Genomic DNA, 13,063 nt, shown 5'->3' with positions numbered 1-13,063 from the left:
AATTTTTCAAAAGTAGTTTTGCAGGAAAAACCTATATCCAATCTGTGCCTTAATGTTCCACAAATGGTAGTGAGATAAATTATATGACATTCTCTTTTAGGGTTTGTGAAGAAATAAGTGTTGGCCAGAACATTGGTGATCTTCCTTGCTATTCTTTGAGTAGTGCTATCTGGCCGTATACTTTTTATTAACTCCAGTCTTAGAATATGAGCTTTGCTAACAAGCCTTGTAGTTATTGCACATTCCTAATCATGCTTGAGAAGGTGATGGTGAGCTGCCTTCTTGAATACTGCTGTCCGTGTGGTGTATGTATATCCAAGGTGCTGTTAGGGAATGAGTGCCAGGATTTTGAACCAGCTACAGTGAAGAAATGGTAATCTCGATCCAAGTCAATGGTGGGTGAATTGGAGGGGAACTTGCATGTATCCACTACTCTATTCTCAATGGTAGAGGGTGCAGATTTGGAAGGTGCTGTTGAGGGAGGCTTGACATGTTGCTGCAATACACCTCGAAGATGGAACGCACTGCTGCCACTGTGGTGGAGGGAATGAATGCTGTGGATGGGGTGCCAGTCAACTGGGCTGCTTTGTACTGGGTGATGTAGAACCTATTTGGTGCTCTTGGAGTTGCACTCGTCCAGACAAATGGAGAGTATTCAATCACACTCCTAACTTGTGCCATGAAGATAATGGACAGGCTTTGGGAGTGGGGAAGTGAGCTACATTCTACAGAGTTCTCAGCCTCTGACCTGCTGTTGTTAGCTGTAGCGTCTATATGACTGGTCCAGTTCAGTTTCTGGACAATGGCAATCCACAGGGTTCCACCTGAGTAAGCAGCTGGCACCTTAAGTTAAATGTCTCCTGCATGTACTTCTAGGCAGCACAACATCCAAGTTAGTGAGCAACACATTGGGAAATGTGCTACTGCACTGAAGAATTTAAAATTTAGAGCCTTTCATTACTTCCAAGATGTAATTGTATGTAGCTTATAAATACACAAACATGGAAATAATAATCGCTTATTGTCACAAGTAGGCTCCAATGAAGTTACTGTGGAAAAACCCCTAGTCGCCACATTCCGGCGCCTGTTCGGGGAGGCCGGTGCGGAAATTGAACCTGCTGCCTGGTTCTGCATTACAAGTCAGCTGCTTAGCCCACTGTGCTAAACCAGCCCCTGTGGAGAAAATGGAGGAATTGGGAAGTGCAGCTTAAAATTTATTACAGCTGTCTGTTTTGCCTGTGGCATAAAAAATTAACCTCTTGTTATGTATATTCAGTCGAAGATTGGCATCACAAGTGTATCATTGTTATAAATTAGCATTGCCCAGAGATACAGAAAATGATCATAAGGTAGCACTTGCCAATAAGACCAAAAATACATTAAAATTAATGGTTTCTAAAATGACCACATTAAGAAGAGTCAAGGTTCAGATCTGAGTCCCTTCAGATGTTGAAATCTTAGGTTGCATTTGCTGAGTCCTTATTGAACTCTTTATATGCAACCCTTTATAACAATGAGGGTGGTAGAGGCAAGTGAGTGGGAACATAAAACTGAAGGTAGATGGAAACCTAGAATGGAAGCATTGACGGCAAACCTCCATGGCCAAGGTGGAATTTGAAAATAGAGGTAAGGAGTTTTAAACATATTACATTGGAGGTATGGAGGGGGCATAAGTCATAGTAAATTGGATATTGACAATTTGGACAGGATGTACAAAGATGAATTTGTAGAGGATGAAGGCCAAAAAGGAAGCCATTTTGAAGAACCCTGATTCGAGGTTTCCAATCAAGGGTAATTTAACCCACAGTTGAACAATTTTATCTGAAGATCAAATAGTGATTGGCCATACGTTCCTTTTGATAGCATGTTTTTGGATCCAACTAACACAATGTCTATTACATTTTGTCAATTTAATTTACCAATTTTGAGCCCACTTTATATATTTTCTTGGGTTCAATGGTGCTGTCAGTCCCGTAAGTTAGCCCTGCATCTTGCTTTGAGGAGTGTGCCTATACCCTACATCGTCCAAAAGTGTAAGTTGGGGAGTAAGAACAGTGCTTGCTTGTCATCTGAATAAGGATACTATATGCTTCACATTTCAGTAGATGGACTGTGTACACTCCAGCAAGATGGGGCCAAATTGATAAACTGCTTTACTTTACAGGCAAGTGCATATACAGTGATAGTTTTTAAAATAAAATTCCGTAGAATTGGGTAACTTTCCTTGTTCTGACTGGCCCTAGTTTTAATGTGAGTGCGTTTTCTCTCATGAGGCTGGATTTCAGGCATTTGGCAGTTGGCCCATCAACCAAGCTAACTATCTGCTTCCTGAAAATATATTCTCAGCAGGCATCCCTCAAAGGAAAATATGGATGTTCACTGGGATCCTTTACACAAACTCCCATTTTCTGAAGTATTCTGGTTCAGATGCGTAATTTGGATCCTTGTCGCCATTTTCGAGTGTCCACTGTGCTATGAATTGAACTCCGTAAGAGGTGCAGTTAATGTAATAGCATTTCTAAAGCTTTAAAATTCTGTGTTGGCATAGTCAGAATCATTAAATGTGTCGGAGTAACTAAAAATGTGGAATTTGCTGAACTGACAATTGCGTGATTCAAAGGCCTGAAGAGCATTCTGTTTGCATAACTGGGTCACTGCTGCTTTCTAAACCAGCTAGTGAAGAATTAGCATTTTAAAGCTCTTACAGCTTGGAAGATTATAAAGCATCATCAATGACCAGTAGTAAATTAACTTAAGCCTATTGGGAGACTGAGCAGAAATAGCCTGCTTTCTAAAGACTAATGGAAGACATGGGATAATGTAATATATGGAACAATGCCAATTTTTAGCTTCTTCTTGTATAGTTTAATAATATGTTATAACATGCTGTTTGTTTGAAATGTTCACTGGCATGTTTCATTCATTCGTATCAATGAAGGAGACTGAAGTTATATATTCGTCTTGAGCAACATTAATAATTTTAAACTAAATTTTAAAGCTTTAAAAAGTTATCTATTATGGTTGTTTCACCGAGACTGCACTCTTTCATTTATCATTTTAGGTCTTGGTTTTTACTTAACTTTGGGCTTTAATTTTTCTTCCACCTGAGCACTGATTGATAACTTGTTTAGATATTGACCACTAGGTGGTACACATGAGTAGCCTAAAGAAGCGTTTCCCTTTCCACTCGGTTGCTGTTCTCTGTGGGTAAACACCTTGATGTTTGCCTCTTTGGCCCAAAGGGCGCAACTAAGATAATGAAAGTAACGAAGTAGATTAATACCTTCTGCCTTAATGTTTACAGTACGAAACATCAGTAATTCAGACTGGGGTAAATAGATGTGTCTCGTCATGCATTTTCCATGTATTGGGATAGATAGTATTTAAAATACATCAGGTAAACTGGTAGACCACGATGGCTAGGCCATGCCACGCCAATAGAATGGATGATGGTCACCTACCAAAAACACCGTGTGGAGAGCTTGATGGTGCCAGTAGTCCCTTTGGCTGGCTAAAACCAAGGTTCAGGGATTCATTGAAGTGAAACGTCATTTCATGCCAGACTGACTTCAACAACTGGGAACAATCTGCCCATAACTGAGGTACTTGATGCCAAAATCTCCACACCGGTATGGAACATGATCGTCAGATTGCTGCAGAAAAGCACCAGCACTGGAAGGTGCACATGGCAATAGCAACTGCATCAGAGAATGATCACCTGACAATGTCTTGCTCAAATTGGACTGTACTCCCATCTGAAGACACTCAATCGATGAGCACTAAATATGAAGCAAAGATGCAACTGCAAAGAAGATAAAACTGGTGCAATAGAGTTGCATTTTTTGACCTAACTAATAGTTTGATTTTGCAATTGCTGCAACCCGGCAGCAAAGATGTAATTTGTTCCAACAAAGTTTGGTGTTATAAGCAGTGTACTATCTCTATAGTAGACAGTGCATTGATCAGTGTTTTTTTTTAAATATATATTTTCAAGTTTTTTGGCCAAACATAACAATACGTAGTGTTTCTTTTACACAACAATAAAGCAATATAAATAACCGTGGCATTGATCAGTGTTAAGCTAATATTTTCTATGGATGTTTATCCCTTTTCTTTTTTAATGTTGCGAAAAGAATTATTGAAGCAGCTCATTTATACAGGAATTTCTTGCCATTCTTCAATTAACTTTTAATTGCACATCGCCCTGCTCCCGTTCTAATTTGCGAACAAACTTGGCTGCTCTGTGCATCCTAAGATTTGTGAAAATAGATTGGTGACAAAATAGCTGAATAAACTTTCTCTCTTTACTGCTAATATTACAGCTGACAAATCCTTTTCCTTGTGTTTATTTGGAGATGTAATTGTACTGCACCATAAACAGTTAAAACAAAGGAGTGTGGCAATTCCTCCAGCAATAATGTTCTTCTGGGATGTTGTGAAGGTACTGTTTCACTAAAGGTGTAAACAAGTAGGTTGTGTAATAGATGAGTGCATCCACAATATTTGTTTAAACTTGAGAATAATCTACCTGCTATGCGAGCTCGAGGACAGTAATCTCAGATTCTAATGTAAACCATAGGAATAAGGATGGTTATTCACTGGTTTGATGCTTCACAGAATTGATGCAAGATGATGTTGATGCAGAAGGATTTAGAATTATGAGTGAGTCACTGAGTTAAACATTAACAGTTCATAATGGGAAGTGGAACCATGCAAATGATACCAAATAATTCCTAAATTTGCAGATTTGCACCAATTCGGTTGGGAGATGGACCATACTCTTCCAATCCAAATTAAGGAAATTAAGAAAGAAATTACAGAAGGACATTAATAATCTTGCAAAATAAGCATATTATTGCCAAATGAAGTTTAACACAGATAAACGTTTAGTGGCACATTTTGGTGCAGATCTCGTGGTGCAATGGGCAGTGTCCCGGCCTCTGAGCCAGAAATTCTAGGTTTGAGCCTCACCCCAATTCTTGATAGTCAAGGAAAACATGTTTATAGTGCAGCCAAACAAGTTGAATATCAACCTGCAAATCCTTCCAACACAGGCCAATGGCAGGTAGTAAGGACAAGAGAGATTCCAGGTCAGCCATGTAATGGAAAGAACGTCGGAGTCTCCACCACCATCACTGTCTGTAGCCCCAAATTACAACTTTCACATAAAAGTGCATGTTGCCACAGCAACCTGCGATTCCTGAGTAAGCTTTAAAGCACCGCCACCACATTTTGGTAAGAAGAATAGGGAGGTGACTTGTACAGTTTGCATCTTGCAAGTAATAAGTCGAAGTGGACTAGAGAAACCAAGAGATCTTTGCGTAAAATCACTAAAGGTTGTTGCACAGGTTGGAAACGTCACAAAAAAGCAAACCAAGCACTAAGCTTTATTTCTAGAGGGGTGGAATTGAAAAGTAGGGAACTTATGGTAACCATGATTAGACCAGACAAAAGGGTACCTCATGCAGTTCTGGTTTTAAAAATATAGATAGGGCATCGAGAAGCTGTCCAACGATGATACCCAAGATGTATTGGCGTACAAATCAGGAAAGGATTTGACCGACTTGGGCCCCTCTCGTTTTGAGACAAAATATGGCTGACGGGTGACCTAATGGAAGCTTTAAAAATTATGAAAAGTTTGGATCGAGTGGTTACAGAGAAAAAATGTTGCCTCCCATGGGAAGAGTATAACCAGAGGCCATTAAAATACAATAGTCACCGAGGAATTCAGAAGCAACAACTTACTCATTGCTGAAAATAATGAACTGCCTACCACAGTGAGTGGTTGAGGTTAATCATATTGTTGTATTTAAGGGGAAGCTTGACAAGCATTTGAGGAAGAAGGCAATAGATGGTTATAAGAGGTTAGATGCGGGAAGTTGGGAGGAAGCTGAGTGGAGCATAAACAGCGGTATGAACTGGTTGGGTCGAATGTCCTGTACGGCACAGTAGTTAGCACTGCTGGTTCACAGCGACAAGGTCCCAGGTTCGATTCCCGGCTTGGGTCACTGTCTGTGCGGAGTCTGCATGTTCTCCCTGAGTCTGCATGGGTTTCCTCCAGGTGCTCTGGTGTCATCCCACAAGCCCTGAAAGAGGTACTATTAGGTCATCTAGACATTCTGAATTCTCCCTCCAAGTACCCGAATAGGTGCCGGAGTGTGGCGACTAGAAGATTTTCACAGTAACTTCATTGTAGGGTTAATTTTCGCCTACTTGTGACACTAATAATGATTGTTATTATGCATCATATACTCTGGGTACTTGTTTTATATTGTAATGCTTTCGTATGAAATGAAAGAATTACCGTAAATCCTTAAAGTTGTACTGTTGCCTTGAGCTCAATTTTGTTTTGAAACTTGTTCTGCTCTAGATTTAGCAGGGAATTCAATCTAGTGTGTTGTGATGGATTTTGTTTCTTGGAAGCCAAATGGATTGGAAGAGAAGGTAGAGCAAGTTTGGAACAAATTAAGAAAGAGAGGAAAGTAGAATAGAAAATATTGTATGGTGGGGTATGGTTAATTAGCTATGCCAACGGGAGGTCCTGTTTGTGTAAGCCATGTCGGCTGGGGTTTGTTACTGGGTGGTTTGTTCCTGTTGATACCTGATGGTTAAAATTATAAATGCCTGAATAAAATATTTTCTAAAAAGAAAAATGAGCTATGCCATGAATAAACTCTTATTGATGAATCTTTAAACTTGGGATTTGATAAAATTTAACCAAATCATTATCTGAATGTGGCTGTTTGCTAAATCTAGACTTGCGTAACCGCCAACAGCTCAGTTTTACTAGTTCTCAAGTTAGTATTTGTGCCAGGATGGCAAATATAGCTCATTTGTTGGAAGTTTATTTGTCAAGGCAGCAACATGTGACGCAATAGCTTGACATCTGTCATTGGGAAAATGTTAGAGTCCATTATAAAAGTTGCAATATCTGATCATTTAGAAATACATAAAATAATCAAGCAGAGTCAGCATGGCTTCATGAAGGGGAAATAATGCCTGACAAATTTATTAGCATTCTTTGAGGTGGACTTCCCGTGACGGGGATGTGCTGAGCAGTCGCACATCAGGCGGCTCTCCTCCGAAGGACAAGAAAATAGACACCTTCAGCAAAATTAGTCCACAAAAACCAGACTAAAGCATTCCCTTACCATCAACAATAGAATGATCAATAGAGATGCCAGGAAGCAGCAACTTCAGAGGCTGCAGAGTCACCAGAAAGGGCGGTAATGGTTGGGACCAGGAGAGCCGGTTGAGATGCCAGAACCTCAGGATAGTGGGCCTGCCAGGAGGAACTGAGGCCAGGGACCCTACAGACTATGTGGCCCAGATGCTGTGGAACCTGTTGGGGGTGACTGCTTCCCCAACCCACCGGAGATCGTCAGGGCCCATAGGTTGTTCCGGATGAAACCCAAGGCAGGGGAACAGCTGAGAGCAATGATTGCCAAGTAATACCTGGACTGGGAAAACATCCTTCTCTGGGCCAGGCAAACTAAGGACTGCAGTTGGGAGGGACACAGGATCAAGGTGTATCAGGACATTGGGGCAGACCTGCAAAGTGCTTGGCTGGATTTTACACGGCAAAGTCAGTCCTGTACAAGAACAATATCAGAAAGTTCAGGATGCTGTACCCAGCCAGGCTCTGGGTAAAATGCAAGACAGGGAACATTATTTTACTGCCCCTGCAGATGCGGACAAATTTGTCCAAAAGAATGGACTAGACAAGCATCTAAGGAGGCAACGATGAGTCGGACACCGAGAAGGCAGAGAAAGTTAAAGAACAATTTGCGCGGGACTGTACTGCCTCATTCTGAACCGAGAGGCAATCGTCACAGCAGGCATGGGGGTGGGGGGGGGGGGTCAGACCCACACCCACACCCACCCCAAGAGGGTGGGCCACCACACTAGTGGGAAAGCTAGCGGCAGGAGGTGGGAGTGAGGAGGGGCTGCAGCGCATCTCCTACTGAGGAGAGTGCGCCTGGTGAGGAGGGTGGGGTTACACCCCCAGGGGGGGGAATAGAAGGGGGCAACAGTGGGGTGGGTTGGAGAGGGTAACTGAAGGGGGGGAAAGCAAAACCACGGGGAACAAAACAACAATGGGTGGGTTCTCTGGACTGGCTTCGACAGGCCACTCGTGGCAACGGGGAAGAAGATGGCACTGATAGCAGCCACTTTGGAGGGTCTCTGAGCAAAGGGAATCCCTGGCGTGCAGGGGCTCAACCACATGGCATATGCAAAGTTGGCAGCCATGTTGGGTTGTCTTTGGACAAAGGGAAACCCCGGAGTGCAGGGGCCGGGCCTCATGGTAAGTATGGTGACTGTAGCCATTTTGGATGGCCCCCTAAGAAAGGGAAACCTTGGAGTGCATGGGGCGCATCCACAAGGTATGTATGGTTGATCACACAAAGGGAGGGAGGGGGGAGACAAAAACCTCCCTCCGAACAGTCACCTGGAACGTCAGGGGACTTAACATCCCAGTGAAAAGATCCAGAGTCTTCACCCACCTGAGAAGTATGGATGCCAACATTGTCCTCCGGACGACTCACCTGAGGGAAAAGAACCGACTGCGGGAAAGAAAGGGATTGGGGGGGGCAGAGATAACATTCCTGTTACAGGACGAGAGCTGGGGGGGTTTAGCCATACTGCTCGGTAAGAGGACAACATTTAACACGGCTAAGGCGGTTTACGGACCCAGGGGACGGTATATCATGGTCAGTGGTGTCCTGGACGGGGCACCAGTGGTCCCAGTGAATGTGTACGTGCCCAACTGGGATGCCACGGAACTTGTAAATAAGACCATGGCCGAAATTCCCAACATAGATACGCACCGACTAATCGTGGGTAGGGAGGGATTTTAACTTCGTACAGGACCTGCTAAAAGACAAATCAAACCCCATAGTTGGGTAAAACGGCAGCAAGCATGGCTAGAGAAGTAGGGACATCTATGGAGCAGATGCGAGCGGTGCATCCTTCGAGGTTCATGCACCAAAGTGAGAAGGAGTTCTCATTTTTTTCGCAAGTGCACTAGATTTATACCCTTATCATCGACTTGTGGTGGGGAAATCAGTACTTCCAGGCATAGTAAGAGAGGAATACTCTGCGATCGTAATTTCTAACCACGCTCCACACTACATGGATGTGAGGTTGGTGACTGGCCGTGCCCAACCCCTCCCCATTGAGTTCAGACACAGCCGTCCTGGCCGACGAGGACCTCTGCCAGAAAATATCACTGGCCATAGACGAGAATATTACTAACAACCGGAAGGGGGAGGTCTCACCCTCCACACTCTGGGAGGCGCTGCAGGCTGTGATCAGAGGAGAAATTATCGCCTACAAGGCATGCAGAGACGGGAAAGTGAAGGCAGCTAGGCAACAACAAAATGGATTGAATCCATTTTGTAGGTTGACGGGTGATACGTTGAGATCCCGACCGTAGAGCTTCTAGTGGAGAGAAAAAAGCTACAAATAGACTTTAGCACGCTATCCACCAGGAAATCAGTCCACCAATTCCGCCAGACACGGGGGAACCTTCAATGAACACGGATGCACAGCCAGCTGCCTGCTGGCTCACCAGCTGAGAAAGCAGGCAGCCACAAGGCAGACAGTGCAAGTGAAGTATAGCAAAGGCAGACTGGTAGCGGAAACAAAAATGATCAGCGAAGGGTTCAAGGTCTTCTACAGGGTGCTATACACCACTGAACCGCTTGGTGGGGACTCGGGGATTGAATGGATATGGACAGATCCTACAAACGACTACTTAATAAGATAGCCCATGGTGTTGGGCCTAGTAGATGAGCATGGATAGAGGATTGGCTAACTGATTTTAGAATTTTACCAGCCACTCTGCCTGCAAATTCACTGCAGAAAGAGTGATAAAATCCTGCCCATACTGGTTAAAAAGCTCTTTTATTAACAACAAATGGAATTAGTTTCCGATTTGAACTGAATTTGGTCACTCTGATTTTAAAATCTATAATTTCTGCCTTGAGTTGTGCACATCATACAACTCCCATTTTGACTTCCCATCACACATTCTATTAATTCATTTCTGAACTTAAATAGGATTGATTTATTTTTTGCATATTGATGGGTAGAATTAACTTTCAGTTATTAATTTGTCCATTAGAAGAATCAAAACTGAATTCATTGAATGGCCTACACCTTGTCAATTGCGAAAAGGTCACATGAATTTGGAAAGATGAACACCAAATTTGTTCCTTCCCTTTGTGACAACACTGCGAATAACCCAGTATACTTGTGTCTTTCTTAACAACTGCATGGTGGCACAGTGGTTAGCACTGCTGCCTCACAATGCCAGCGACCAGAGTTCAATTCCGGCCTTGGGTCTGTGTGGAGTTTGCAAATTCTTCCTGTGTCTGCATGGGTTTCCTTCGGTGCTCCAGTTTCCTCCAACAGTTCAAATATATGAAAATTAAGTGGATTCTAAAAAAAAAAATTGCCCCTTAGTGTCCGAAGATGTGCAGGTTAAGTGAGGTTACGGGGATGGGGCCGGGGAGTGGGCCTAGGTAGAGAGCTATTTTGGAGGGTTGGTGCAGACTCGATGGGCCAAATGGCCTCCTGCACTGTATGGATTCTACGGAATTCTATTCTATGGAATGGGAGACAGGATGTTTGGATAAGAGGGGCATTTTCAGGATGAGAGCCTCTAACTACTGGAATGCACCGGGATCAATGCAGAGGCCACATTTATTTGCAATATATATTAATGATTTGGATGAGTAAGTGAATATACTATTGCCAAGTTTGAGGATGACACAAAAATAAGTGTGAAGGTAAGAGTCTACAGAGGGATATAGACGGATTAAGTAAAAGACCAAAAACATAGCAGATGGAATATAGTGTAGTAAAATGTGAAGTTCTGCACTTTGGTCAGAAGAATAAAGAAGCTGAATATTATTTAAATGGAGAAAGACTGCAGAATGGGGCAACACGGCAGCATACTGGTTAGCACAGTTGCTCCACAGCTCCAGGGTCCCAGGTTAGATTCCCGGCTGGACCACTGTCTGTGTGGAGTCTGCATGTTCTCCCCGTGTCTGCATGGATTTCCTCCGGGTGCTCCGGTTTCCTCCCACAGTCTAAAGATGTGCGGGTTAGGTGGATAGGCCATGCTAAATTGGCCAAAAAATGTAAGTGGGGGTTACTCGGTTACGGGGATAGGGTAGATATGTGGGCTTAAGTAGGGTGCTCTTTGTAAGGGCCGGTGCAGACTCGATGGGCCGAATGGCCTCCTTCAGCACTGTAAATTCTATGAAAACTGCAGCACGGAGCGGTTTGGGGTCCTCTTGCATAAATCACAAAGCTAGCATGCAGGTTCAGCAAGTAATAGGAAAGACAAATGGAATGTTGGCCTTTATTTCAAAGGAAATGGAGTATAAAAATAGGGGAAAATATACAAGGGACTAGTTGGACCACACCTGGAATATTATGAATGGTTTTGGCCCCCTTATCTAATGGAAGATATACTGGCATTGGACACAGTCCAGAGAAAGTTTACCACATTGATCCTGGGTATAATGGAATTTTCTTATGAGGAGAGGTTGAGCAGGTTGGACCTGTACTATTGACGTTTAGAAGAATGAGGCAGCCTTATTGAGGCATATACATTCTCAGGGGGCATGACTGGGTAGATGCTGAGAGGTTGTTTTCCCCTGTGGGAGAGTCTAGGACCAGAGGGCATAATCTTTGAGTAAGGGGTCGCCCATTTAAGACAGATGAGGAGAATCTGTGGAAATCCTTGTCGCAGAGGGCTGCAGAGGCTGTGTTAAGTATGTTCCACTCTGATAGACAGATTTTTACTCGGTACGCGAATCGAGGGTTATGAGGATAAGGTGGAAAAGTGGTTGAACATTATCATACCAAATCAGTCATGATCTCATTGAATGGCAGAGCAGACTCGATGGACTGTGGCCTTAAGGTCTAATATGCATTCTGATAGTTGGAAATAAATTTGAAATGTGACTTGAAAATGAGCATTGATTTAAATGACTGTGCTTGCATGGAAACCATTCTGAAATATAAATTGGATAGCTTTCACTACAGCTGGGAAGCTCTGCAGATATTTCTGAAGTGGTGGGTGGCACGGTAGCACAGTGGTTAGCACTGTTGCTTCACAGCTCCAGGGTCCCAGGTTCGATTCCCCGCTGGGTCACTGTCTGTGCAGAGTCTGCACGTTCTCCCCATGTCTTCGTGGGTTTCCTGCGGGTGCTCCGGCTTCCTCCCACAGTCCAAAGATGTGCACGTTAGGTGGATTGGCCATGATAAATTGCCCCTTAGTGTCCAAAAAAGTTTAGATGGGGTTACTGGGTTACGGGGATGGGGTGGAGGTGTGGGCTTAAGTGGGATGCTCTTTCCAAGGGCCAGTGCAGACTCGATGAGCTGAATGGCCTCCTTCTGCACTGTAAATTCTATGATTCTACACTTCATGAAGTAGTTCATCAGTACACACCAGTATAATAGGTGAATAATATTTCCGCAGCAATCCTCCAAATAAGTTTTTATTTTCTGCCGGCTTACTGTGGCTTGAGCGATTTGTTTTTTGAAGTGAGTTAATTTTCATTTGCTAAAGTTCTGAACGCTGAAAATCAGCAGCACGGTAGCACAGTGGTTAGCACCGTTGCTTCACTGCTCCAGGGTCCTACGGTTCGAATCCCGGCTTGGGTCATTGTCTGTGTGGAGTCTGCACGTTCCTCCCGTGTCTACGTGGGTTTCCTCCAGGTGCTCCGGTTTCCTCCCATAAGTCCCGAAAGACATGCTGTTAGGTAATTTGGACATTCTGAATTCTCCCTCTGTGTACCTGAACAGGTGTTGGAATGTGGCAACTAGGGGCTTTTCACAGTAACTTCATTGCTGTGTTAATGTAAGCCTACTTGTGACAATAAAGATTATTAAATCATAATACACCAATTATGCACTGTGCTTAATTTTTATATACTACAGACTGGCTTTATTAAAAGATATAGAATGTTAATAGTTGCACATGGCTAGCTCTTGCTGATATCTGTAGTGTGGTAATTACTCTATTTATATCCCCAGAGATATTAAT

General features: G+C 43.3%; 1 protein-coding gene across 1 annotated transcript in view; it reads left to right on the top strand.

Moving 5' to 3' along the window:
- abraxas2 (abraxas 2, BRISC complex subunit) overlaps positions 1–13,063 on the top strand; it is a 51,574-nt gene that overhangs the window by 19,821 nt on the left and 18,690 nt on the right. The gene's annotated exons all lie outside the window — the stretch shown is intronic.

This window comes from Scyliorhinus torazame, chromosome 16 (assembly GCF_047496885.1).
Source record: "Scyliorhinus torazame isolate Kashiwa2021f chromosome 16, sScyTor2.1, whole genome shotgun sequence".
Classification (NCBI taxonomy): Eukaryota; Metazoa; Chordata; class Chondrichthyes; order Carcharhiniformes; family Scyliorhinidae; genus Scyliorhinus; species Scyliorhinus torazame.
This window is presented reverse-complemented; position numbering and strand designations above follow the sequence as displayed.